Consider the following 26,124-nt stretch of genomic DNA (forward strand, 5'->3'; position numbering starts at 1 on the left):
CGGTACCTGGGGTGGGGGAAGACTGGCATTTCTGGGAGAAAATGTCATGTTTTGGGGAGAAGATGTCACCTTGAGGATTGTCGTATTGTCATATTGTTTGGAGAAGGCCTGAGGTATTTCTAAGAAAAGTGGTATTCCCAGGAGACAGTATCATATTTTGGGGGAGTGGGGGAGGGGTCATCATCTATGTGGGAGAAAGCTGGTATTTCTGGGAGAAAACATCCTCTATTGAAGAGCCAAGGGGTATTTCTGGCAGGAAATGTCCCACATTTGGGAGTCAAGTGGCATTTCTGTGATAAATGCCGTATTGTTGGGAGTAAGTGTCATATGAAGGTGTGCAAAGTAGTCTACTAGGGAGGAAATTGGAGCTATTCCTTTGAAAGCTGGTATTTCAGGGAGAAAACGTCTTCTTTCTGGGGGGCAATGTCATCTGTTTGAGAGAATGCCGATAAGTCTGGAAGAAGATCTCTTTTTGGAGGAAACTGTAATATTAGGGAGAGAAAAGTGGTATTGCTGGTCCAAGATGTCATCAAGTTGGGATGACGCTGGTGCTTCTGGGAGAAAATATCCAAAATATTTTGGATGAAAATGTGGTCTTTAGGGTTGAAATGCGGTATTTTTGGGAGGAAATGGAATATGCATGAGAGAAAACTGTTCCTTTGGGGAGAATGTATCCTATTTTTGGCGGAAAATGTCCTATTGAACAGTTTAAGTCTGCATTTTTTGGAGAAAATGCAAGTTATTATCAAGGAAACTGGTATTTCTTGGAGATTATCACATATTTGGTTGGAAAAGTAGAGTAATAAGGACAGAGAGTTTTGGCAAATGCAGAAGCAATCAAAGCACAGAAAGCAAAGCTTTGTAAGTGCTCCATAGTTTGTATCATATCTGATCATAAATTGATAATCATAAATTCAATAAAATATCTCCATGGCTTTACCTTCTCCAATCAAAATGGAAAGGACTCATAGCCCCTTACAGTGAGGATTATCTAGTTAGGTTTGATACACGATGTGCTCTGGAAAACTGTAGCAATTACAAACAGTACAAAAAGAAATTTGAGATAATTATAGCTGGCTAATACATTGTAGCTATGTAAAGAATGGAGGAGAGGCAGAATTCAGAAAGTTTTCAGAAATAGTTCAAAGACGTTCAAAAAGGTTTCTTGCTAGGCTTCAACCCTTGACAGAGCTACAGACCATTTCTATGTATGTTTTGTGATTTCTGGCAGGTCGTTTTCTCACTTCCACTCATAGAATCACTCAGGTTGGAAAAGACCTTAAAAATCGTCAAATCCAACCATAACCTAACCACACTACTTTTACTCTAACAACCCTCTGCTAAATCATGTTCCTGAGCACCGCATCCAAACGGATTTTAAAACATCCAGGGATGGTGACTCAACCACCTCCCTGGGGAGCCCAGTCCAGTGCTTTTCTAACTTCAGCTCTGAGAAAAGGACAAAAATTCATTTGGGATTCTTACTACCTTGTACTGTAAATCTCTGAATTCTGTATGGATGGGGCCTTATAAATATTTCTATGATTAGTCAAAGCACAGTAAAGCATATACATATTTTTTCCTACAGGTTAAATACTGCTGATTAGCTGCTGACTTTTTAGACAGTTCTCTGTCCTTAGTATTTACACAAGTCTTTTTCTGACCTGCTGTAAGCCCGTTAGTCCAAACCAGATAAGGAGTCTAATTTTAGAGCTGGAGATAGTGTAACACTGTTACTAGTTGATACTTGCTATTTCATTGCATTCCAGGATTATGTAAGAAACAAAAGAACTGCCTCAGAGAAGGGAATGGCTTATTAATTATAATACAGTAGTGATCTTGTTTTTGGTGTTATTATTGCATATGTATATCTGCCTTTGCATTGTTAGTTCTAGAAGGTATTGTCTGTCTACAGGTATTGCTGACAGTTTTCTTCCCCATCATTCTGTATCTCTCATTGTCTTTTTCGTAGTTTCCACTGTGTGTTTTTTTCTTGTTCTTCATTTCTTTTTTTTTCTTTTTTTGTTTTTGTTTTTATTTTTGTTTGTCTATCTGTATGGCTGTTGCTTTAGTTTTTGTTTGTTTGTTGTTTTTTTTTTTTGTGTGTGTGTGTGGGGGGGGGTGGGACAGGGGGTTTTGGGAGGGCTGAGTTGGTTGTTTAAGCTTGGTTGTTCTGTTTGTGTGTCTGCTTCCAAGTGACTTCAGTATACGTCCATCTCAGAAATCTGCTTGTATTATGATTTTTAATGCAAACATGAAAAATATTTACTACAGACAGGTAGAACATTATTTAAGCATATTGAAATACAACCATTTGAAATCTCCTTTGAACTTCAGAATCGCATGCCTTGTGTGCATTTTATCCTTTACAGAGATCAGCTATCTGTTGGATAGCTGTCATTCACCTGTCATTGACCTGGTAGGAAGTTCCTATATGTGAAGTCTGAAAAACGCTCAAAAATAGGTCTTGGGGAATACCACTATGACTCACTTTCCAAATAGAAATATGTTATTGCTACAACTGGATCATTATCCTCTTCAATAAATTTAAAAAAAAAAAAACCAAACTATTTTCAAAACTCTTTCCTCTCCGCCAAATTTGACTGAAAGGGGCCTAGAATTCAAAGAGATATGATGTCAAGTGTCAATGACGCCCCCTGTCATTGTGGAAGTTAAGTTCTGCAACAAACTGAGAGCAACAGACTAATGTTAATCAAATCCAGACTAAATGGTGTCTTTTTTCTGTCTGCCTTCCTTTTCCAAGACACACAAACTGCATTTCAGGTATTGCTGTCAAGAGCCTCAAAAGTTATGCTTTTAAAAAAAGAGTTATCTGCTCATGGGTAAGGTATTCTGCAATGTATTCATGTAGATTTGTACAGGCAGGTTCTGTCCTTCCATCTGCAATATAAAGGAGTTCATTCTTCTCTCAAACAAATGCCATTGTATGTACTTTGATGAAGCAGGTAAAATAAAATTTGTCTATTTTTTCTTCCAGCTCTCTGAGGTGGTGTATTAAAACATGTTGCTTCTCCTCACAGACACTGAATTGATTACATGGATTTCTCCATTTTGCTGCTGAGAGGTTACAGATCAGTAGCACTATGCTGTTTACTGATGTCGGAGTATCAAACCCTCATTTCAGAAGACTTCTGACAACACAGCATTAGTATACAGCTCCCAGAAAGCTGAAATAACTCAGTACTCAGTAAAGTATCACACATGCTTGTCTTTGCAAGTCAGAGAAATAATGTGTGTGCATCTTAAAGCCAAGCAGAAGCTTAGTTACATATGTTTCCTTGGGACAAATCTACTTTCAGTTATTTTAACATGCTTAATAGAATTGTTTCGTGTATATATATGTTTCATGCATATGTCCATGTTTCCATAGAATAATCAGGCTATAATTGCTATGCCTGGAGTGTTTGCTGATTTTATCACGAAATATCTTGCATTTTACTCATGTTTTTACCTCTTACTCCTGTTAATATGCGACATCATCTAGTAACAACATTCATGTAGACAAGTGATTTCACTATGGGTTAAACAACCGTTGGATAAAAAGCTATCAGACATTCCCATTACTATGTGCTCCAAATACTTTGAGAATAACTGAAAATTCATGAAGAAAAAAAATGGCTGGTGGCTGAGAAAGGTTAAAGATACATGGTGCTGTATGTCCCCTAATGAAACTGCAAAATGAATACAAAGGAAGATACTGAGCAGGCTCCCACCTAGCATCTGCACAGTAAGCTACACAGTAAAAAGCCAATCAACATCTTCATATGGTCATATGGTCTTGTATGGTTACCTGCAAGTAAGCAGCTAATCAGCAGTATTTAACCTGTAGGGAAAAAAATTACTGTGCTTTGACTAATTATAGAAATATTTATAAGGCCCCATTCATTCATTCATTCATGTATTCATGCATTCATTCAGCCTGGCCCCATCCACCCCTTGGCCAGGCTGGGCTGCTCCAGGAGGCAGATGATGTGGCAGGGTGAGCAGGTGGAAGTGTGAGCAAAATTGTTTTAGAGGCAGAATGTTCTTGTTTCACAGTATTGCATATATGCAAGCCTGCATTCAAGATGGAAGAAAGGGGCCTAGAATTTCAAAGAGATATGATGCAAAGTGGACAATGAGGGTCATTGCAAAAATTGTCCTTCTTTAGGGAACAAAACTTGCCTCCTTTTGAGTTTAATGACAGTCCTGCTATTGATTTGTGCGTGCCCTATCTATTCATTTTGCTGCTCCCCTGAGTTTGTTTTTTTTTTTTCCACTTTTGCTCAGAGTAATGACTTGCTTCATTCCTTAACTTTATCCTCTCTTCCCAAAAAGTGTTGTCACTTAAAATGGCTCAGCATAGCTACTCTATTTATTCTATAACACCCCGAGTTTTACATTTCAGTTGAAAAATTCACTATCACTATAATCACCAGGAAGAAGAAATAGTTGCTTTAAACTTGTAAAGAAGTAAGATCACTTCTGAAGAAGTAAGATCTCAATCCTGTCAGTCCTCCAACTGAGAGTGTGACAAATGGATGTCACAAAAGGAGAAAAAAAACAATCATCTAGGAAATGTAAGGGTTAATGAAAGGTAATATGTCACTTCATGGCAATAGTAACACTTTTCTGATCATACAAAACAGGGACAGTCAGCAGTATGCTAGGGTTGCATTCAGGATGCAGTACTCCAGATGTGGTCTCACCAATGCAGAGCAGAGGGGCAGGATCATCTACCTTGACCTGCTGACCACCATTCTTTTGGTGCAGTCCAGGACAGGAGTGGCTTTCTGGGCTGTGAGGGTACACACTGCTAGTTCGTGTCCACTTGCTATTTACTAGTATCCCTATGCCCATTGTGGCAGGGCTGTTCTCTGTCCTTACATCCTTCAACTTGTACTGATACAAGGGGTTGGTTGCCATTACCCATGCGCAGTAGCTTGCACTTGGATTTTTTGAACCTCATGAGCTTTCTCCTTGTCCCACTGACAAAGCTGTCTAAGTCTCTCTGAGTGGCATCCCATCCCTCAGTCATCTTGACCTTATCACATAGCTTGTTGTCATCCACAAACTTGATGAGAATGTACTTGATCCCACTGTCAATGTTACTGCTGAAGATATTAAAGAGCATTGGTCCCACTACTGACCCCTGAGGAGCACCACTTGTTACTTTCTCTAGCCAGACATTGAGCCCATGACCACCACTCTCGAGGTATGACTAGACTAAACTTTGTTCATCAGTCCACCTTTCAAATCCACACATTTTGAATTTGAAAAGAAGGATATGATGGGGACTATGTCCAAGTCTCTACTGACATTAAGATAGATGACATCAAGCATTTTCCTCATCCGCTCATGTAGTTATGCCATCATGAAATGCACTAGTTCTCTTTTCAAAATTAGTTCTTTTTTGTAACACTGAACAGTATGAATTGTATTTTCTTTACGTAGCAGTAGCTAATAGCTTTTACCTGAAATGAGCGTGTTTCTGAAGAAACAAAAATTGGATATGCTACTTTTGAACATTTTCTATTTTTTCTTTGTCAAATCCTAACCATTTTAAATGCATAGGTTTTCTTCAGTTTTGTTTATTTTGCTTGCTAAGTCAGGGCTTGAAACCGTGATTGAGCACCTAGTAGTAAGGCAGGGCCAAGCCAGGGGAGCTCAAGTGTATGCAGTGCACATGAATGACCAGTATGGGTATTGACAGGATCTTCCTCTTCCCAGACCTCATTTAAGTGTTGGCAGTGGAGCTGAGGGTATCTCATCTGGAGATCCCTGCATAGCTGAGGCCTTCCAAGGATAAGCAGGTTTTTTTTCCTTATTTCTGTCTCCATGACTGCTCTGTTTAGCAAGTTTTCACTCACTGCAGCCTGGGGTCTTGCTACTCTGCTATCACTGTCGTGCTTTTCATTGTGTTACAACCACTAATTTAAGTGACTTGCTAAAACTCACAGGGCAAGGACAGTATTTAAGTGAGCCAGGAGATATTTGGCCTTGTATTTCATCTTCTTCTTCTTACAAAGTACCCTTGTGTGAGGAAGTTTGTGTGAGGAACATTTGTTTTGTGGAAGCTGATTCAGGAGAACTCAATTTTTAACATTCCAAAGGGAAATCTCTCTGGAGTTATGACTACAAGCAGGCAAGCAAGAACTGAATCTAATGTAGAAGTTTAGGACCATATGAAAAGACAGCTACATTAGTGAACTGGACTGCCTGCATGAGTATGCTCCCTGGGATTCAACAAAATCTAAAGTTGCACTTTATTTCTTTGATTACCATTCACTCACTACTTCAAAATCTCAATTTTAATTCTATACAAATTTTCATTTTTCTGCTCTATGTGCAGATTTCCAGAAGAGTGCAATGCAACCAGCAACAGGTTTTGCAAGAATGGGATTTATTTATTTCTTTGATCCATATTCCAACAACAATTTTTGTTTTGTCACAGCCAATTTTCCTTTCTCTTAATAATCTACTTGCACCTTGGAGGCATTTGTTAGAGGTAAACCCTGTGGTTATCACTACACAGCCAGTAAACATAGTAGCTGGCACTCCAATTTTCATCACAAAGGGAACATTAAATATGTCCACACGGCAAATTAGAACCCCCACCCCCCTGTAGTACCTGATATAGTGATCCTGCCCCAGATATCAGGACAAAGGATGTTGTGCCGAAGGCCAGGACATGCCCCAGCACAAGTGGAGGTGTTTGACTCAAGACAAAAACACAGCCTGTATCCTACCACTGAAGGCAGACCCACCACTCCTCATACCTTGTAAACACCTGTACTACTCCCCTTGAGGCTGTGAAGTCCACAGGACCACTGGTAGGAGCATCAACACTTCAGCGTGCTTCAGTGTCTGTGAGGGTATGTCATGACACCAGGTGGTGGAGTGCTGAAGTTCTGGGAACCAGTGAACCCAAACCTGAACTGAAGAAGATAAGCCTCCAGAAGCAACATCAAGTACTGTTCCAACACAACCATAAGAAGACTGTCAACAATCACCTTGCAACAATCACCTGTCAATCACATCATTGATAGGTACTGTACCTGCATCACGCACGATACACGTTGTACTTCATGTTTCCAAAACAGCAGGAGTTTACCCCTGACCTACTCAATCTTTGGCTCAGGCTGTGACCTAGCAACTCTGCTGCACTCCATCCCTTCCCAGCCTGAACCAATGATTGAACATTAGTTGAGAGGTCAAGGCTATCCCAGGGAACTGAGGTGCAAGCAATGATTGGAAAAGGTGCTTTTATTTAAGTGTTAGCAGCAGAGGGAGCAGTATCTCTCTGAGTTTGCTCTTCTTTTGAGTTGTTACTAGTTTCTGGAAGGGGTGAGCTAATTTTTCTTCATTACCTGCTGCTATGGTTCTTGTAGGTTATGTATGGTTACCTGTTAGGTATGGTCATATGGTCTTGTATGGTTACCTGCTATGGCGCTTCTATCCCATTAGAAAGCACTGTCGTGACATTCTTTTGCCATGTGACTTAGTTTAAAATATTTCCTTAAGGTGACAGCCTTTTCTCAGTCCTGTTGCTTTATTTGTCAGTGCTGCTCTGCAAACCTTGCTGTGACTCCGGGCTAGGCCTGGCCACTCATCAGGGTAGAGCTGCTGCCGTGATAGATACAGCTGTAGGGGGTGCAAGTTGAGTTGGGATACACGTAGCATGTGGGTTACAGGTTGTGTATGCCTGAGTATCTAACTCACACTAAAATGTCTTGGCTGTATGCATGTGGTGGCTGGAATCCCTTGGCATTGTAGAAGCAAAGTTCAGAGCCAGAAAGTAAGGGAACGCAAAATTATGAAAAAAAGAAGAAATGATCTATGGAAAACTAATTGTTACAGATGTTCTTTGATCCTTGAAAATCATAAAAATAGTCTTGGGGAAAAAAGAAAAAAAGAAAAAAGCTGGTTTGGACTAACGGGCTTAAAGCAGGTCAGAAAAAGACTCGTGTAAATACTAAGGACAGAGAACTTTCTAAAAAGTAAGCAGCTAATCAGCAGTATTTAACCTGTAGGGAAAAAATTACTGTGCTTTGACTAATTATAGAAATATTTATAAGGCCCCATTCATTCATTCATTCATGCATTCATTCATGCATTCATTCAGCCTGGCCCCATCCACCCCTTGGCCAGGCTGGGCTGCTCCAGGAGGCAGATGATGTGGCAGGGTGAGCAGGTGGAAGTGTGAGCAAAATTGTTTTAGAGGCAGAATGTTCTTGTTTCACAGTATTGCATATATGCAAGCCTGCATTCAAGATGGAAGAAAGGGGCCTAGAATTTCAAAGAGATATGATGCAAAGTGGACAATGAGGGTCATTGCAAAAATTGTCCTTCTTTAGGGAACAAAACTTGCCTCCTTTTGAGTTTAATGACAGTCCTGCTATTGATTTGTGCGTGCCCTATCTATTCATTTTTCTGCTCCCCTGAGTTTGTTTTTTTTTTTTTCCACTTTTGCTCAGAGTAATGACTTGCTTCATTCCTTAACTTGATCCTCTCTTCCCAAAAAGTGTTGTCACTTAAAATGGCTCAGCATAGCTACTCTATTTATTCTATAACACCCCGAGTTTTACATTTCAGTTGAAAAATTCACTATCACTATAATCACCAGGAAGAAGAAATAGTTGCTTTAAACTTGTAAAGAAGTAAGATCACTTCTGAAGAAGTAAGATCTCAATCCTGTCAGTCCTCCAACTGAGAGTGTGACAAATGGATGTCACAAAAGGAGAAAAAACACAATCATCTAGGAAATGTAAGGGTTAATGAAAGGTAATATGTCACTTCATGGCAATAGTAACACTTTTCTGATCATACAAAACAGGGACAGTCAGCAGTATGCTAGGGTTGCATTCAGGATGCAGTACTCCAGATGTGGTCTCACCAATGCAGAGCAGAGGGGCAGGATCATCTACCTTGACCTGCTGACCACCATTCTTTTGGTGCAGTCCAGGACAGGAGTGGCTTTCTGGGCTGTGAGGGTACACACTGCTAGTTCGTGTCCACTTGCTATTTACTAGTATCCCTATGCCCATTGTGGCAGGGCTGTTCTCTGTCCTTACATCCTTCAACTTGTACTGATACAAGGGGTTGGTTGCCATTACCCATGCGCAGTAGCTTGCACTTGGATTTTTTGAACCTCCTGAGCTTCTCCTTGTCCCACTGACAAAGCTGTCTAAGTCTCTCTGAGTGGCATCCCATCCCTCAGTCATCTTGACCTTATCACATAGCTTGTTGTCATCCACAAACTTGATGAGAATGTACTTGATCCCACTGTCAATGTCACTGCTGAAGATATTAAAGAGCATTGGTCCCACTACTGACCCCTGAGGAGCACCACTTGTTACTTTCTCTAGCCAGACATTGAGCCCATGACCACCACTCTCGAGGTATGACTAGACTAAACTTTGTTCATCAGTCCACCTTTCAAATCCACACATTTTGAATTTGAAAAGAAGGATATGATGGGGACTATGTCCAAGTCTCTACTGACATTAAGATAGATGACATCAAGCATTTTCCTCATCCGCTCATGTAGTTATGCCATCATGAAATGCACTAGTTCTCTTTTCAAAATTAGTTCTTTTTTGTAACACTGAACAGTATGAATTGTATTTTCTTTACGTAGCAGTAGCTAATAGCTTTTACCTGAAATGAGCGTGTTTCTGAAGAAACAAAAATTGGATTTGCTACTTTTGAACATTTTCTATTTTTTCTTTGTCAAATCCTAACCATTTTAAATGCATAGGTTTTCTTCAGTTTTGTTTATTTTGCTTGCTAAGTCAGGGCTTGAAACCGTGATTGAGCACCTAGTAGTAAGGCAGGGCCAAGCCAGGGGAGCTCAAGTGTATGCAGTGCACATGAATGACCAGTATGGGTATTGACAGGATCTTCCTCTTCCCAGACCTCATTTAAGTGTTGGCAGTGGAGCTGAGGGTATCTCATCTGGAGATCCCTGCATAGCTGAGGCCTTCCAAGGATAAGCAGGTTTTTTTTCCTTATTTCTGTCTCCATGACTGCTCTGTTTAGCAAGTTTTCACTCACTGCAGCCTGGGGTCTTGCTACTCTGCTATCACTGTCGTGCTTTTCATTGTGTTACAACCACTAATTTAAGTGACTTGCTAAAACTCACAGGGCAAGGACAGTATTTAAGTGAGCCAGGAGATATTTGGCCTTGTATTTCATCTTCTTCTTCTTACAAAGTACCCTTGTGTGAGGAAGTTTGTGTGAGGAACATTTGTTTTGTGGAAGCTGATTCAGGAGAACTCAATTTTTAACATTCCAAAGGGAAATCTCTCTGGAGTTATGACTACAAGCAGGCAAGCAAGAACTGAATCTAATGTAGAAGTTTAGGACCATATGAAAAGACAGCTACATTAGTGAACTGGACTGCCTGCATGAGTATGCTCCCTGGGATTCAACAAAATCTAAAGTTGCACTTTATTTCTTTGATTACCATTCACTCACTACTTCAAAATCTCAATTTTAATTCTATACAAATTTTCATTTTTCTGCTCTATGTGCAGATTTCCAGAAGAGTGCAATGCAACCAGCAACAGGTTTTGCAAGAATGGGATTTATTTATTTCTTTGATCCATATTCCAACAACAATTTTTGTTTTGTCACAGCCAATTTTCCTTTCTCTTAATAATCTACTTGCACCTTGGAGGCATTTGTTAGAGGTAAACCCTGTGGTTATCACTACACAGCCAGTAAACATAGTAGCTGGCACTCCAATTTTCATCACAAAGGGAACATTAAATATGTCCACACGGCAAATTAGAACCCCCACCCCCCTGTAGTACCTGATATAGTGATCCTGCCCCAGATATCAGGACAAAGGATGTTGTGCCGAAGGCCAGGACATGCCCCAGCACAAGTGGAGGTGTTTGACTCAAGACAAAAACACAGCCTGTATCCTACCACTGAAGGCAGACCCACCACTCCTCATACCTTGTAAACACCTGTACTACTCCCCTTGAGGCTGTGAAGTCCACAGGACCACTGGTAGGAGCATCAACACTTCAGCGTGCTTCAGTGTCTGTGAGGGTATGTCATGACACCAGGTGGTGGAGTGCTGAAGTTCTGGGAACCAGTGAACCCAAACCTGAACTGAAGAAGATAAGCCTCCAGAAGCAACATCAAGTACTGTTCCAACACAACCATAAGAAGACTGTCAACAATCACCTTGCAACAATCACCTGTCAATCACATCATTGATAGGTACTGTACCTGCATCACGCACGATACACGTTGTACTTCATGTTTCCAAAACAGCAGGAGTTTACCCCTGACCTATTCAATCTTTGGCTCAGGCTGTGACCTAGCAACTCTGCTGCACTCCATCCCTTCCCAGCCTGAACCAATGATTGAACATTAGTTGAGAGGTCAAGGCTATCCCAGGGAGCTGAGGTGCAAGCAATGATTGGAAAAGGTGCTTTTATTTAAGTGTTAGCAGCAGAGGGAGCAGTATCTCTCTGAGTTTGCTCTTCTTTTGAGTTGTTACTAGTTTCTGGAAGGGGTGAGCTAATTTTTCTTCATTACCTGCTGCTATGGTTCTTGTAGGTTATGTATGGTTACCTGTTAGGTATGGTCATATGGTCTTGTATGGTTACCTGCTATGGCGCTTCTATCCCATTAGAAAGCACTGTCGTGACATTCTTTTGCCATGTGACTTAGTTTAAAATATTTCCTTAAGGTGACAGCCTTTTCTCAGTCCTGTTGCTTTATTTGTCAGTGCTGCTCTGCAAACCTTGCTGTGACTCCGGGCTAGGCCTGGCCACTCATCAGGGTAGAGCTGCTGCCGTGATAGATACAGCTGTAGGGGGTGCAAGTTGAGTTGGGATACACGTAGCATGTGGGTTACAGGTTGTGTATGCCTGAGTATCTAACTCACACTAAAATGTCTTGGCTGTATGCATGTGGTGGCTGGAATCCCTTGGCATTGTAGAAGCAAAGTTCAGAGCCAGAAAGTAAGGGAACGCAAAATTATGAAAAAAAGAAGAAATGATCTATGGAAAACTAATTGTTACAGATGTTCTTTGATCCTTGAAAATCATAAAAATAGTCTTGGGGAAAAAAGAAAAAAAGAAAAAAGCTGGTTTGGACTAACGGGCTTAAAGCAGGTCAGAAAAAGACTCGTGTAAATACTAAGGACAGAGAACTTTCTAAAAAGTAAGCAGCTAATCAGCAGTATTTAACCTGTAGGGAAAAAATTACTGTGCTTTGACTAATTATAGAAATATTTATAAGGCCCCATTCATTCATTCATTCATGCATTCATTCATGCATTCATTCAGCCTGGCCCCATCCACCCCTTGGCCAGGCTGGGCTGCTCCAGGAGGCAGATGATGTGGCAGGGTGAGCAGGTGGAAGTGTGAGCAAAATTGTTTTAGAGGCAGAATGTTCTTGTTTCACAGTATTGCATATATGCAAGCCTGCATTCAAGATGGAAGAAAGGGGCCTAGAATTTCAAAGAGATATGATGCAAAGTGGACAATGAGGGTCATTGCAAAAATTGTCCTTCTTTAGGGAACAAAACTTGCCTCCTTTTGAGTTTAATGACAGTCCTGCTATTGATTTGTGCGTGCCCTATCTATTCATTTTTCTGCTCCCCTGAGTTTGTTTTTTTTTTTTTTCCACTTTTGCTCAGAGTAATGACTTGCTTCATTCCTTAACTTTATCCTCTCTTCCCAAAAAGTGTTGTCACTTAAACTGGCTTAGCATATCTACTCTATTTATTCTATAACACCCCGAGTTTTACATTTCAGTTGAAAAATTCACTATCACTATAATCACCAGGAAGAAGAAATAGTTGCTTTAAACTTGTAAAGAAGTAAGATCACTTCTGAAGAAGTAAGATCTCAATCCTGTCAGTCCTCCAACTGAGAGTGTGACAAATGGATGTCACAAAAGGAGAAAAAACACAATCATCTAGGAAATGTAAGGGTTAATGAAAGGTAATATGTCACTTCATGGCAATAGTAACACTTTTCTGATCATACAAAACAGGGACAGTCAGCAGTATGCTAGGGTTGCATTCAGGATGCAGTACTCCAGATGTGGTCTCACCAATGCAGAGCAGAGGGGCAGGATCATCTACCTTGACCTGCTGACCACCATTCTTTTGGTGCAGTCCAGGACAGGAGTGGCTTTCTGGGCTGTGAGGGTACACACTGCTAGTTCGTGTCCACTTGCTATTTACTAGTATCCCTATGCCCATTGTGGCAGGGCTGTTCTCTGTCCTTACATCCTTCAACTTGTACTGATACAAGGGGTTGGTTGCCATTACCCATGCGCAGTAGCTTGCACTTGGATTTTTTGAACCTCATGAGCTTTCTCCTTGTCCCACTGACAAAGCTGTCTAAGTCTCTCTGAGTGGCATCCCATCCCTCAGTCATCTTGACCTTATCACATAGCTTGTTGTCATCCACAAACTTGATGAGAATGTACTTGATCCCACTGTCAATGTCACTGCTGAAGATATTAAAGAGCATTGGTCCCACTACTGACCCCTGAGGAGCACCACTTGTTACTTTCTCTAGCCAGACATTGAGCCCATGACCACCACTCTCGAGGTATGACTAGACTAAACTTTGTTCATCAGTCCACCTTTCAAATCCACACATTTTGAATTTGAAAAGAAGGATATGATGGGGACTATGTCCAAGTCTCTACTGACATTAAGATAGATGACATCAAGCATTTTCCTCATCCGCTCATGTAGTTATGCCATCATGAAATGCACTAGTTCTCTTTTCAAAATTAGTTCTTTTTTGTAACACTGAACAGTATGAATTGTATTTTCTTTACGTAGCAGTAGCTAATAGCTTTTACCTGAAATGAGCGTGTTTCTGAAGAAACAAAAATTGGATTTGCTACTTTTGAACATTTTCTATTTTTTCTTTGTCAAATCCTAACCATTTTAAATGCATAGGTTTTCTTCAGTTTTGTTTATTTTGCTTGCTAAGTCAGGGCTTGAAACCGTGATTGAGCACCTAGTAGTAAGGCAGGGCCAAGCCAGGGGAGCTCAAGTGTATGCAGTGCACATGAATGACCAGTATGGGTATTGACAGGATCTTCCTCTTCCCAGACCTCATTTAAGTGTTGGCAGTGGAGCTGAGGGTATCTCATCTGGAGATCCCTGCATAGCTGAGGCCTTCCAAGGATAAGCAGGTTTTTTTTCCTTATTTCTGTCTCCATGACTGCTCTGTTTAGCAAGTTTTCACTCACTGCAGCCTGGGGTCTTGCTACTCTGCTATCACTGTCGTGCTTTTCATTGTGTTACAACCACTAATTTAAGTGACTTGCTAAAACTCACAGGGCAAGGACAGTATTTAAGTGAGCCAGGAGATATTTGGCCTTGTATTTCATCTTCTTCTTCTTACAAAGTACCCTTGTGTGAGGAAGTTTGTGTGAGGAACATTTGTTTTGTGGAAGCTGATTCAGGAGAACTCAATTTTTAACATTCCAAAGGGAAATCTCTCTGGAGTTATGACTACAAGCAGGCAAGCAAGAACTGAATCTAATGTAGAAGTTTAGGACCATATGAAAAGACAGCTACATTAGTGAACTGGACTGCCTGCATGAGTATGCTCCCTGGGATTCAACAAAATCTAAAGTTGCACTTTATTTCTTTGATTACCATTCACTCACTACTTCAAAATCTCAATTTTAATTCTATACAAATTTTCATTTTTCTGCTCTATGTGCAGATTTCCAGAAGAGTGCAATGCAACCAGCAACAGGTTTTGCAAGAATGGGATTTATTTATTTCTTTGATCCATATTCCAACAACAATTTTTGTTTTGTCACAGCCAATTTTCCTTTCTCTTAATAATCTACTTGCACCTTGGAGGCATTTGTTAGAGGTAAACCCTATGGTTATCACTACACAGCCAGTAAACATAGTAGCTGGCACTCCAATTTTCATCACAAAGGGAACATTAAATATGTCCACACGGCAAATTAGAACCCCCACCCCCCTGTAGTACCTGATATAGTGATCCTGCCCCAGATATCAGGACAAAGGATGTTGTGCCGAAGGCCAGGACATGCCCCAGCACAAGTGGAGGTGTTTGACTCAAGACAAAAACACAGCCTGTATCCTACCACTGAAGGCAGACCCACCACTCCTCATACCTTGTAAACACCTGTACTACTCCCCTTGAGGCTGTGAAGTCCACAGGACCACTGGTAGGAGCATCAACACTTCAGCGTGCTTCAGTGTCTGTGAGGGTATGTCATGACACCAGGTGGTGGAGTGCTGAAGTTCTGGGAACCAGTGAACCCAAACCTGAACTGAAGAAGATAAGCCTCCAGAAGCAACATCAAGTACTGTTCCAACACAACCATAAGAAGACTGTCAACAATCACCTTGCAACAATCACCTGTCAATCACATCATTGATAGGTACTGTACCTGCATCACGCACGATACACGTTGTACTTCATGTTTCCAAAACAGCAGGAGTTTACCCCTGACCTATTCAATCTTTGGCTCAGGCTGTGACCTAGCAACTCTGCTGCACTCCATCCCTTCCCAGCCTGAACCAATGATTGAACATTAGTTGAGAGGTCAAGGCTATCCCAGGGAGCTGAGGTGCAAGCAATGATTGGAAAAGGTGCTTTTATTTAAGTGTTAGCAGCAGAGGGAGCAGTATCTCTCTGAGTTTGCTCTTCTTTTGAGTTGTTACTAGTTTCTGGAAGGGGTGAGCTAATTTTTCTTCATTACCTGCTGCTATGGTTCTTGTAGGTTATGTATGGTTACCTGTTAGGTATGGTCATATGGTCTTGTATGGTTACCTGCTATGGCGCTTATATCCCATTAGAAAGCACTGTCGTGACATTCTTTTGCCATGTGACTTAGTTTAAAATATTTCCTTAAGGTGACAGCCTTTTCTCAGTTCTGTTGCTTTATTTGTCAGTGCTGCTCTGCAAACCTTGCTGTGACTCCGGGCTAGGCCTGGCCACTCATCAGGGTAGAGCTGCTGCCGTGATAGATACAGCTGTAGGGGGTGCAAGTTGAGTTGGGATACACGTAGCATGTGGGTTACAGGTTGTGTATGCCTGAGTATCTAACTCACACTAAAATGTCTTGGCTGTATGCATGTGGTGGCTGGAATCCCTTGGCATTGTAGAAGCAAAGTTCAGAGCCAGAAAGTAAGGGAACGCAAAATTATGAAAAAAAGAAGAAATGATCTATGGAAAACTAATTGTTACAGATGTTCTTTGATCCTTGAAAATCATAAAAATAGTCTTGGGGAAAAAAGAAAAAAAGAAAAAAGCTGGTTTGGACTAACGGGCTTAAAGCAGGTCAGAAAAAGACTCGTGTAAATACTAAGGACAGAGAACTTTCTAAAAAGTAAGCAGCTAATCAGCAGTATTTAACCTGTAGGGAAAAAATTACTGTGCTTTGACTAATTATAGAAATATTTATAAGGCCCCATTCATTCATTCATTCATTCATGCATTCATGCATTCATTCAGCCTGGCCCCATCCACCCCTTGGCCAGGCTGGGCTGCTCCAGGAGGCAGATGATGTGGCAGGGTGAGCAGGTGGAAGTGTGAGCAAAATTGTTTTAGAGGCAGAATGTTCTTGTTTCACAGTATTGCATATATGCAAGCCTGCATTCAAGATGGAAGAAAGGGGCCTAGAATTTCAAAGAGATATGATGCAAAGTGGACAATGAGGGTCATTGCAAAAATTGTCCTTCTTTAGGGAACAAAACTTGCCTCCTTTTGAGTTTAATGACAGTCCTGCTATTGATTTGTGCGTGCCCTATCTATTCATTTTTCTGCTCCCCTGATTTTTTTTTTTTCTTTCCACTTTTGCTCAGAGTAATGACTTGCTTCATTCCTTAACTTTATCCTCTCTTCCCAAAAAGTGTTGTCACTTAAACTGGCTTAGCATATCTACTCTATTTATTCTATAAAACCCCGAGTTTTACATTTCAGTTGAAAAATTCACTATCACTATAATCACCAGGAAGAAGAAATAGTTGCTTTAAACTTGTACAGAAGTAAGATCACTTCTGAAGAAGTAAGATCTCAATCCTGTCAGTCCTCCAACTGAGAGTGTGACAAATGGATGTCACAAAAGGAGAAAAAACACAATCATCTAGGAAATGTAAGGGTTAATGAAAGGTAATATGTCACTTCATGGCAATAGTAACACTTTTCTGATCATACAAAACAGGGACAGTCAGCAGTATGCTAGGGTTGCATTCAGGATGCAGTACTCCAGATGTGGTCTCACCAATGCAGAGCAGAGGGGCAGGATCATCTACCTTGACCTGCTGACCACCATTCTTTTGGTGCAGTCCAGGACAGGAGTGGCTTTCTGGGCTGTGAGGGTACACACTGCTAGTTCGTGTCCACTTGCTATTTACTAGTATCCCTATGCCCATTGTGGCAGGGCTGTTCTCTGTCCTTACATCCTTCAACTTGTACTGATACAAGGGGTTGGTTGCCATTACCCATGCGCAGTAGCTTGCACTTGGATTTTTTGAACCTCCTGAGCTTCTCCTTGTCCCACTGACAAAGCTGTCTAAGTCTCTCTGAGTGGCATCCCATCCCTCAGTCATCTTGACCTTATCACATAGCTTGTTGTCATCCACAAACTTGATGAGAATGTACTTGATCCCACTGTCAATGTCACTGCTGAAGATATTAAAGAGCATTGGTCCCACTACTGACCCCTGAGGAGCACCACTTGTTACTTTCTCTAGCCAGACATTGAGCCCATGACCACCACTCTCAAGGTATGACTAGACTAAACTTTGTTCATCAGTCCACCTTTCAAATCCACACATTTTGAATTTGAAAAGAAGGATATGATGGGGACTATGTCCAAGTCTCTACTGACATTAAGATAGATGACATCAAGCATTTTCCTCATCCGCTCATGTAGTTATGCCATCATGAAATGCACTAGTTCTCTTTTCAAAATTAGTTCTTTTTTGTAACACTGAACATTATACATTGTATTTTCTTTACGTAGCAGTAGCTAATAGCTTTTACCTGAAATGAGCGTGTTTCTGAAGAAACAAAAATTGGATTTGCTACTTTTGAACATTTTCTATTTTTTCTTTGTCAAATCCTAACCATTTTAAATGCATAGGTTTTCTTCAGTTTTGTTTATTTTGCTTGCTAAGTCAGGGCTTGAAACCGTGATTGAGCACCTAGTAGTAAGGCAGGGCCAAGCCAGGGGAGCTCAAGTGTATGCAGTGCACATGAATGACCAGTATGGGTATTGACAGGATCTTCCTCTTCCCAGACCTCATTTAAGTGTTGGCAGTGGAGCTGAGGGTATCTCATCTGGAGATCCCTGCATAGCTGAGGCCTTCCAAGGATAAGCAGGTTTTTTTTTCCTTATTTCTGTCTCCATGACTGCTCTGTTTAGCAAGTTTTCACTCACTGCAGCCTGGGGTCTTGCTACTCTGCTATCACTGTCGTGCTTTTCATTGTGTTACAACCACTAATTTAAGTGACTTGCTAAAACTCACAGGGCAAGGACAGTATTTAAGTGAGCCAGGAGATATTTGGCCTTGTATTTCATCTTCTTCTTCTTACAAAGTACCCTTGTGTGAGGAAGTTTGTGTGAGGAACATTTGTTTTGTGGAAGCTGATTCAGGAGAACTCAATTTTTAACATTCCAAAGGGAAATCTCTCTGGAGTTATGACTACAAGCAGGCAAGCAAGAACTGAATCTAATGTAGAAGTTTAGGACCATATGAAAAGACAGCTACATTAGTGAACTGGACTGCCTGCATGAGTATGCTCCCTGGGATTCAACAAAATCTAAAGTTGCACTTTATTTCTTTGATTACCATTCACTCACTACTTCAAAATCTCAATTTTAATTCTATACAAATTTTCATTTTTCTGCTCTATGTGCAGATTTCCAGAAGAGTGCAATGCAACCAGCAACAGGTTTTGCAAGAATGGGATTTATTGATTTCTTTGATCCATATTCCAACAATAATTTTTGTTTTGTCACAGCCAATTTTCCTTTCTCTTAATAATCTACTTGCACCTTGGAGGCATTTGTTAGAGGTAAACCCTATGGTTATCACTACACAGCCAGTAAACATAGTAGCTGGCACTCCAATTTTCATCACAAAGGGAACATTAAACATGTCCACACGGCAAATTAGAACCCCCACCCCCCTGTAGTACCTGATATAGTGATCCTGCCCCAGATATCAGGACAAAGGATGTTGTACCAAAGGCCAGGACATGCCCCAGCACAAGTGGAGGTGTTTGACTCAAGACAAAAACACAGCCTGTATCCTACCACTGAAGGCAGACCCACCACTCCTCATACCTTGTAAACATCTGTACTACTCCCCTTGAGGCTGTGAAGTCCACAGGACCACTGGTAGGAGCATCAACACTTCAGCGTGCTTCAGTGTCTGTGAGGGTATGTCATGACACCAGGTGGTGGAGTGCTGAAGTTCTGGGAACCAGTGAACCCAAACCTGAACTGAAGAAGATAAGCCTCCAGAAGCAACATCAAGTACTGTTCCAACACAACCATAAGAAGACTGTCAACAATCACCTTGCAACAATCACCTGTCAATCACATCATTGATAGGTACTGTACCTGCATCACGCACGATACACGTTGTACTTCATGTTTCCAAAACAGCAGGAGTTTACCCCTGACCTATTCAATCTTTGGCTCAGGCTGTGACCTAGCAACTCTGCTGCACTCCATCCCTTCCCAGCCTGAACCAATGATTGAACATTAGTTGAGAGGTCAAGGCTATCCCAGGGAGCTGAGGTGCAAGCAATGATTGGAAAAGGTGCTTTTATTTCAGTGTTAGCAGCAGAGGGAGCAGTATCTCTCTGAGTTTGCTCTTCTTTTGAGTTGTTACTAGTTTCTGGAAGGGGTGAGCTAATTTTTCTTCATTACCTGCTGCTATGGTTCTTGTAGGTTATGTATGGTTACCTGTTAGGTATGGTCATATGGTCTTGTATGGTTACCTGCTATGGCGCTTATATCCCATTAGAAAGCACTGTCGTGACATTCTTTTGCCATGTGACTTAGTTTAAAATATTTCCTTAAGGTGACAGCCTTTTCTCAGTTCTGTTGCTTTATTTGTCAGTGCTGCTCTGCAAACCTTGCTGTGACTCCGGGCTAGGCCTGGCCACTCATCAGGGTAGAGCTGCTGCCGTGATAGATACAGCTGTAGGGGGTGCAAGTTGAGTTGGGATACACGTAGCATGTGGGTTACAGGTTGTGTATGCCTGAGTATCTAACTCACACTAAAATGTCTTGGCTGTATGCATGTGGTGGCTGGAATCCCTTGGCATTGTAGAAGCAAAGTTCAGAGCCAGAAAGTAAGGGAACGCAAAATTATGAAAAAAAGAAGAAATGATCTATGGAAAACTAATTGTTACAGATGTTCTTTGATCCTTGAAAATCATAAAAATAGTCTTGGGGAAAAAAGAAAAAAAGAAAAAAGCTGGTTTGGACTAACGGGCTGAAAGTTGGGTTTCATTATATTATTGAAGTTAAGGGAAATAAAGTAAAATTGATTTTCAAATGGATTCTAAGATTTCATATGTGTTTTTAATCCCTCTTTAGAGGAAGACAGCATGTCAAGTGATGCAGTTTTACACCATCGATTGAGGCCATGATCTTGGCTTTATAAACAAATACAGCAACAGTGGTAGTGAGAATCCATGATTTTATTTTCATGCAGCTTGAATGGTCTTTTCGTACTTTTATTTAATTATTATTACTAGTTATCATTTTTATTTATTTATTTTTTTAATTGATGCAAGTTCTGAAAATGATCAGCTGGGTTCCCTTGGCCAAAACAAAACACCATGAGGTTTCCCTCAGGTGGCCGTGGCCTCTTAATTGTTTGTTACTACTAGTGGCTTCTTCTCTACTAATCAGTTTGTGGATGACCTGTTGAAGAATAATGAGGTTTCCTTAGTTGAGTGAAGTATCAGAATATCAGTGAAAAAGGTGTCTGTAGTAAATATTTTTCATGTTTGCATTAAAAATCATAATACAAGCAGATTTCTGAGATGGACGTATACTGAAGTCACTTGGAAGCAGACACACAAACAGAACAACCAAGCTTAAACAACCAACTCAGCCCTCCCAAAACCCCCTGTCCCACCCCCCCCCACACACACACACAAAAAAAACAACAAACAAACAAAAACTAAAGCAACAGCCATACAGATAGACAAACAAAAATAAAAACAAAAACAAAAAAAGAAAAAAAAAGAAATGAAGAACAAGAAAAAAAACACACAGTGGAAACTACGAAAAAGACAATGAGAGATACAGAATGATGGGGAAGAAAACTGTCAGCAATACCTGTAGACAGACAATACCCCATCCATACAGAATTGAGAGATTTACAGTACAAGGTAGTAAGAATCCCAAATGAATTTTTGTCCTTTTCTCAGAGCTGAAGTTAGAAAAGCACTGGACTGGGCTCCCCAGGGAGGTGGTTGAGTCACCATCCCTGGATGTTTTAAAATCCGTTTGGATGCGGTGCTCAGGAACATGATTTAGCAGAGGGTTGTTAGAGTAAAAGTAGTGTGGTTAGGTTATGGTTGGATTTGACGATTTTTAAGGTCTTTTCCAACCTGAGTGATTCTATGAGTGGAAGTGAGAAAACGACCTGCCAGAAATCACAAAACATACATAGAAATGGTCTGTAGCTCTGTCAAGGGTTGAAGCCTAGCAAGAAACCTTTTTGAACGACTTTGAACTATTTCTGAAAACTTTCTGAATTCTGCCTCTCCTCCATTCTTTACATTGCTACAATGTACTAGCCAGCTATAATTATCTCAAATTTCTTTTTGTACTGTTTGTAATTGCTACAGTTTTCCAGAGCACATCGTGTATCAAACCTAACTAGATAATCCTCACTGTAAGGGGCTATGAGTCCTTTCCATTTTGATTGGAGAAGGTAAAGCCATGGAGATATTTTATTGAATTTATGATTATCAATTTATGATCAGATATGATACAAACTATGGAGCACTTACAAAGCTTTGCTTTCTGTGCTTTGATTGCTTCTGCATTTGCCAAAACTCTCTGTCCTTATTACTCTAGTTTTCCAACCAAATATGTGATAATCTCCAAGAAATACCAGTTTCCTTGATAATAACTTGCATTTTCTCCAAAAAATGCAGGCTTAAACTGTTCAATAGGACATTTTCCGCCAAAAATAGGATACATTCTCCCCAAAGGAACAGTTTTCTCTCATGCATATTCCATTTCCTCCCAAAAATACCGCATTTCAACCCTAAAGACCACATTTTCATCCAAAATATTTTGGATATTTTCTCCCAGAAACACCAGTGTCATCCCAACTTGATGACATCTTGGACCAGCAATACCACTTTTCTCTCCCTAATATTACAGTTTCCTCCAAAAAGAGATCTTCTTCCAGACTTATCGGCATTCTCTCAAACAGATGACATTGCCCCCCAGAAAGAAGACGTTTTCTCCCTGAAATACCAGCTTTCAAAGGAATAGCTCCAATTTCCTCCCTAGTAGACTACTTTGCACACCTTCATATGACACTTACTCCCAACAATATGGCATTTATCACAGAAATGCCACTTGACTCCCAAATGTGGGACATTTCCTGCCAGAAATACCCCTTGGCTCTTCAATAGAGGATGTTTTCTCCCAGAAATACCAGCTTTCTCCCACATAGATGATGACCCCTCCCCCACTCCCCCAAAATATGATACTGTCTCCTGGGAATACCACTTTTCTTACCTCAGGCCTTCTCCAAACAATATGACAATACGACAATCCTCAAGGTGACATCTTCTCCCCAAAAGATGACATTTTCTCCCAGAAATGCCAGTCTTCCCCCACCCCAGGTACCGCATTTTCTTCCAAAAATAAGACCTTCTCTCCCCGAAATAATGGCTTGCTCCAATAAAATGACATTATCTCCCAGAAATACATGTTTTCCCCAAACATAGGACAGTTTCGACCACAAGTATCACATTCCAACCTGAAAGAGGACACTTTCTTCCAAACATACGGTATTTCCTCCCAGAAATCCCACCCTTCACCCAAATACATGGCATTTTCTCCCACAAGTACTACTTTTCCATCAAAAATAGGACACTTTCTCCCCAAACCAGGATCTTTTCTCCCTGAAATACCAGTCTTCTCCCCAAAGGGATGACGTTTTCTACCAGAAATACAGGTTTTCTTAGGTATACTTCATGTTTCATCCACAAAATACTACATGACAGTAGCAAATGTGACATTTTCCAACAAAAACATGATATTTCCTCCCAGAAATACCAGCTTTCTCGCAAATATGTGATCTTTTCTGCCTAAAGAAGACAGTTTCTCCCGGAAACACAGTTCTCTCACAGACATAGGAACTTTCCCCCCCAAGATAAGACATTTTCTCCCAGAAATACCAGTTCTCTTAGGAACGCCTCCCATTTTCTACCAAAAATACGACTTCACACTCCTCAATAGGACACTTATTCCCAGAAATAGGGCATTTTATCACAGAAATACCAGTTTCTCCCCCCAAAGTACGACGACATTTTCTCTCAGAAACAAGACATTTTCTCCCAGGAATACCAGTACCCTTAGAAATTCCTCACATTTCATCCCAAGAGCACTACTTTACACTCCTCAATATCATGTTCACTCCCATCAAAATGACATTTGATCACAGATATTCCAGTTTTCTAACAAAGATGGGACATATTCCCCCGGAAATACCAGCTTATTTTTTAAAATGCGGCATTTTCTCCCCAAAATCCCAGCTTTCGCACAAATAGATGTCATTTTCCAACAAAGCATGCTGTCTTCCCCCAGAAATTGCAGTTTTCTGAGAAATACCTTCCATTTTCTCTCAAAAGGACTACTTTACACTCCTGAAGAGGACATTTTCTCCCATATAGACCCTATTTTCTCCCCAAAGGACCGGTTTGCACTCCAAAAAGAAGACAGTTGCTCTCAAATAGAAGACATTCCTTCCCAGAATTTCCCCCTTTGCTCCAACAAGTAGGTCATTTTCTCACAGAAATACCACATTTCAGTTGCAAAGCTGACCTTTTCTTCCAAAAATAGGATATTTTCTCCCAGAAAATATTCTCCCATTTTCTTACAACTACCACAGGTTTTCTCCCCAAAATATCAGAGGACAAGACCACATTTTGCACTTGCAACCAAGAATAGGACATTTTCTCACAGAAATACTACTCTTCTCCCACATATAGGAGATTGTCTCCCAACTGGATGGCGTTTTTGGTAAGAAATACCACTTTTCTGCCCTGAACAGGACATTCTCTCCCAGAAAAATAGAGTGCTCTTAGAAATACCTCCCATTTCCTCCCAAACAGACTGCATGACACTCCTCATCATGACACTCACTCCCAGACTTTTGGCATTTGATCACAGAAATACCATTTGTACCCTCAATATATGGCATTTTCCCTCATGAAACACCAATTTTCTCACAAATGCGTGGCACTTTCTTTCATTGGTGTCTTGCACAGTGCCTGATCCCCCCCACAGTTTCTTGCCCAGAGCTGTCCATGACCTCTCTGTCTTTGCACTGATGGAGTCACACCGTGGTTCTGAGCTCTTCACGATTTTCTCAAATCTTGTTTTGGATGATCACATGCAGCACAGGAGGCTCCATGCCCTTAATGCCCTTAATGCCTGCCCTGCCCCATTCTACTGGGGCTGCACATTCACCCTAGCCTTCCTTTTACTGCATATGCATTTGCACAAGCCCCTCCTGTCTTTGATATTCTGCCTGGGCAGATTCCGCTGTGTTTGTGCTGTAGTCTTTCTTAAATGCACCTCGGCAGGTACACATAGCAGGACAATATCCAATAGCTGCAATTATACATTAGGTGTCAGAGCATGAGCTTGTTTCAAGCCAGGTAAAGAAAAAGCAAGTACTATTGGCTTGGTGATTAGACAATTGCTGTCAACAGCTAAAGAAGCTCAAATAAGTCTCCAGGCAGGCCTAAGCAAGCTCAGAGCCATGTGTTGCTGGCATATTAGAAAGCTGTAGCCTGTGACAAGAAACTGCAACGCCTTTTCTACTGGCTTGTATAGCCACCATGAGTCCCACTCTGGTGGAATTCACTACAAAAGACAAAGATGAGATTTTGCTGAATTTCCTGGGGTGAAACCAACCAATAGGATAGCACGGTTGTTCTTTCATCGCAGTAGAGACGAGATGAAATGGTGTGGTCACTGCCATCACCCCTGTTGGAGACCATGCAGAAGGCAGGCATCTTGTAAGCTATGTGGCACTAAGGACACACCTGTAAGCTATGTGGCACTAATGAGAGGCATAATGGCAACTTGTAGTCTTTTTTAATTTGGACAAAAATTCATAACTGGTGAGCATTATGTTTTATCAAAATAATTCTGGAATACCAAAATTTTGTATTTATTCATACGTTGTACAAGAGCTGCACTGAAATTAATGCCTCCTGTTCTATTATGTTTGCTCATGGTTTCAGAAGTGGGTGTTTCTGGTTCGGCGGTAGAAGTGGAACCTTTCTGTTCCTATTTCATTACACTTTGTGGCCATCTTGACGGCAGCAGAGGTGCAAGTGTGTGTGACAAAGTGGTGCGTGACGTGGAAGTATCTATGAAGCAAAGGTTTGGATTTGAATTCCACAGCAGGGAAAAAATGGCATCCATTACTATTCCTCAACACTTGCTGAACGTTTATGGAGACCAAACAGTGGATGTGAGCACACGGAGTGCATTTCAACAGTGGCAACAGCAATGTGAAAAGCAAGCCACCTTCTGGATGGCCATGCACAGCTGTCACACCGTGAAATAAAGAGTGTCTCAAGCAGCTCGTCTGCATAAATTGGCTGATGACAGTGATTATGTTGAAAAAAAAAAAAGGCTTTGTAGCTGAGAACTTTCTCTATCAAACTCTGTTATTGTGCCCTTTGTATCAGTTTTCGTTTCCGTGGAAATAAATAAATAAATAGGAACCATTACTTTTAGATGATCCATGTATCTGATTCCAGGTTTCTAGTTTAATCACAGTGCAGTTTTATGCCGTACTGATTTCTTTGCTAGCAGTTTATGATGATGCTTTTCACAGAATTC

At 40.9% G+C, this 26,124-nt stretch overlaps 1 long non-coding RNA gene across 3 annotated transcripts in view; it reads right to left on the reverse strand.

Annotated features, from left to right (window-relative positions):
• Positions 1–26,124, reverse strand: part of LOC128090536 (uncharacterized) — a 64,507-nt gene that overhangs the window by 7,318 nt on the left and 31,065 nt on the right. For all 3 annotated transcript variants that reach the window (XR_008210971.1, XR_008210972.1, XR_008210973.1), the window contains exon 3: positions 19,339–19,617. This is a non-coding gene — a long non-coding RNA (uncharacterized LOC128090536). The remainder of the gene's footprint in view (positions 1–19,338; positions 19,618–26,124) is intronic.

The sequence above is a fragment of the Tympanuchus pallidicinctus genome, unplaced genomic scaffold, assembly GCF_026119805.1.
Source record: "Tympanuchus pallidicinctus isolate F22 unplaced genomic scaffold, pur_lepc_1.0 scaffold47, whole genome shotgun sequence".
Taxonomy (NCBI): Eukaryota; Metazoa; Chordata; class Aves; order Galliformes; family Phasianidae; genus Tympanuchus; species Tympanuchus pallidicinctus.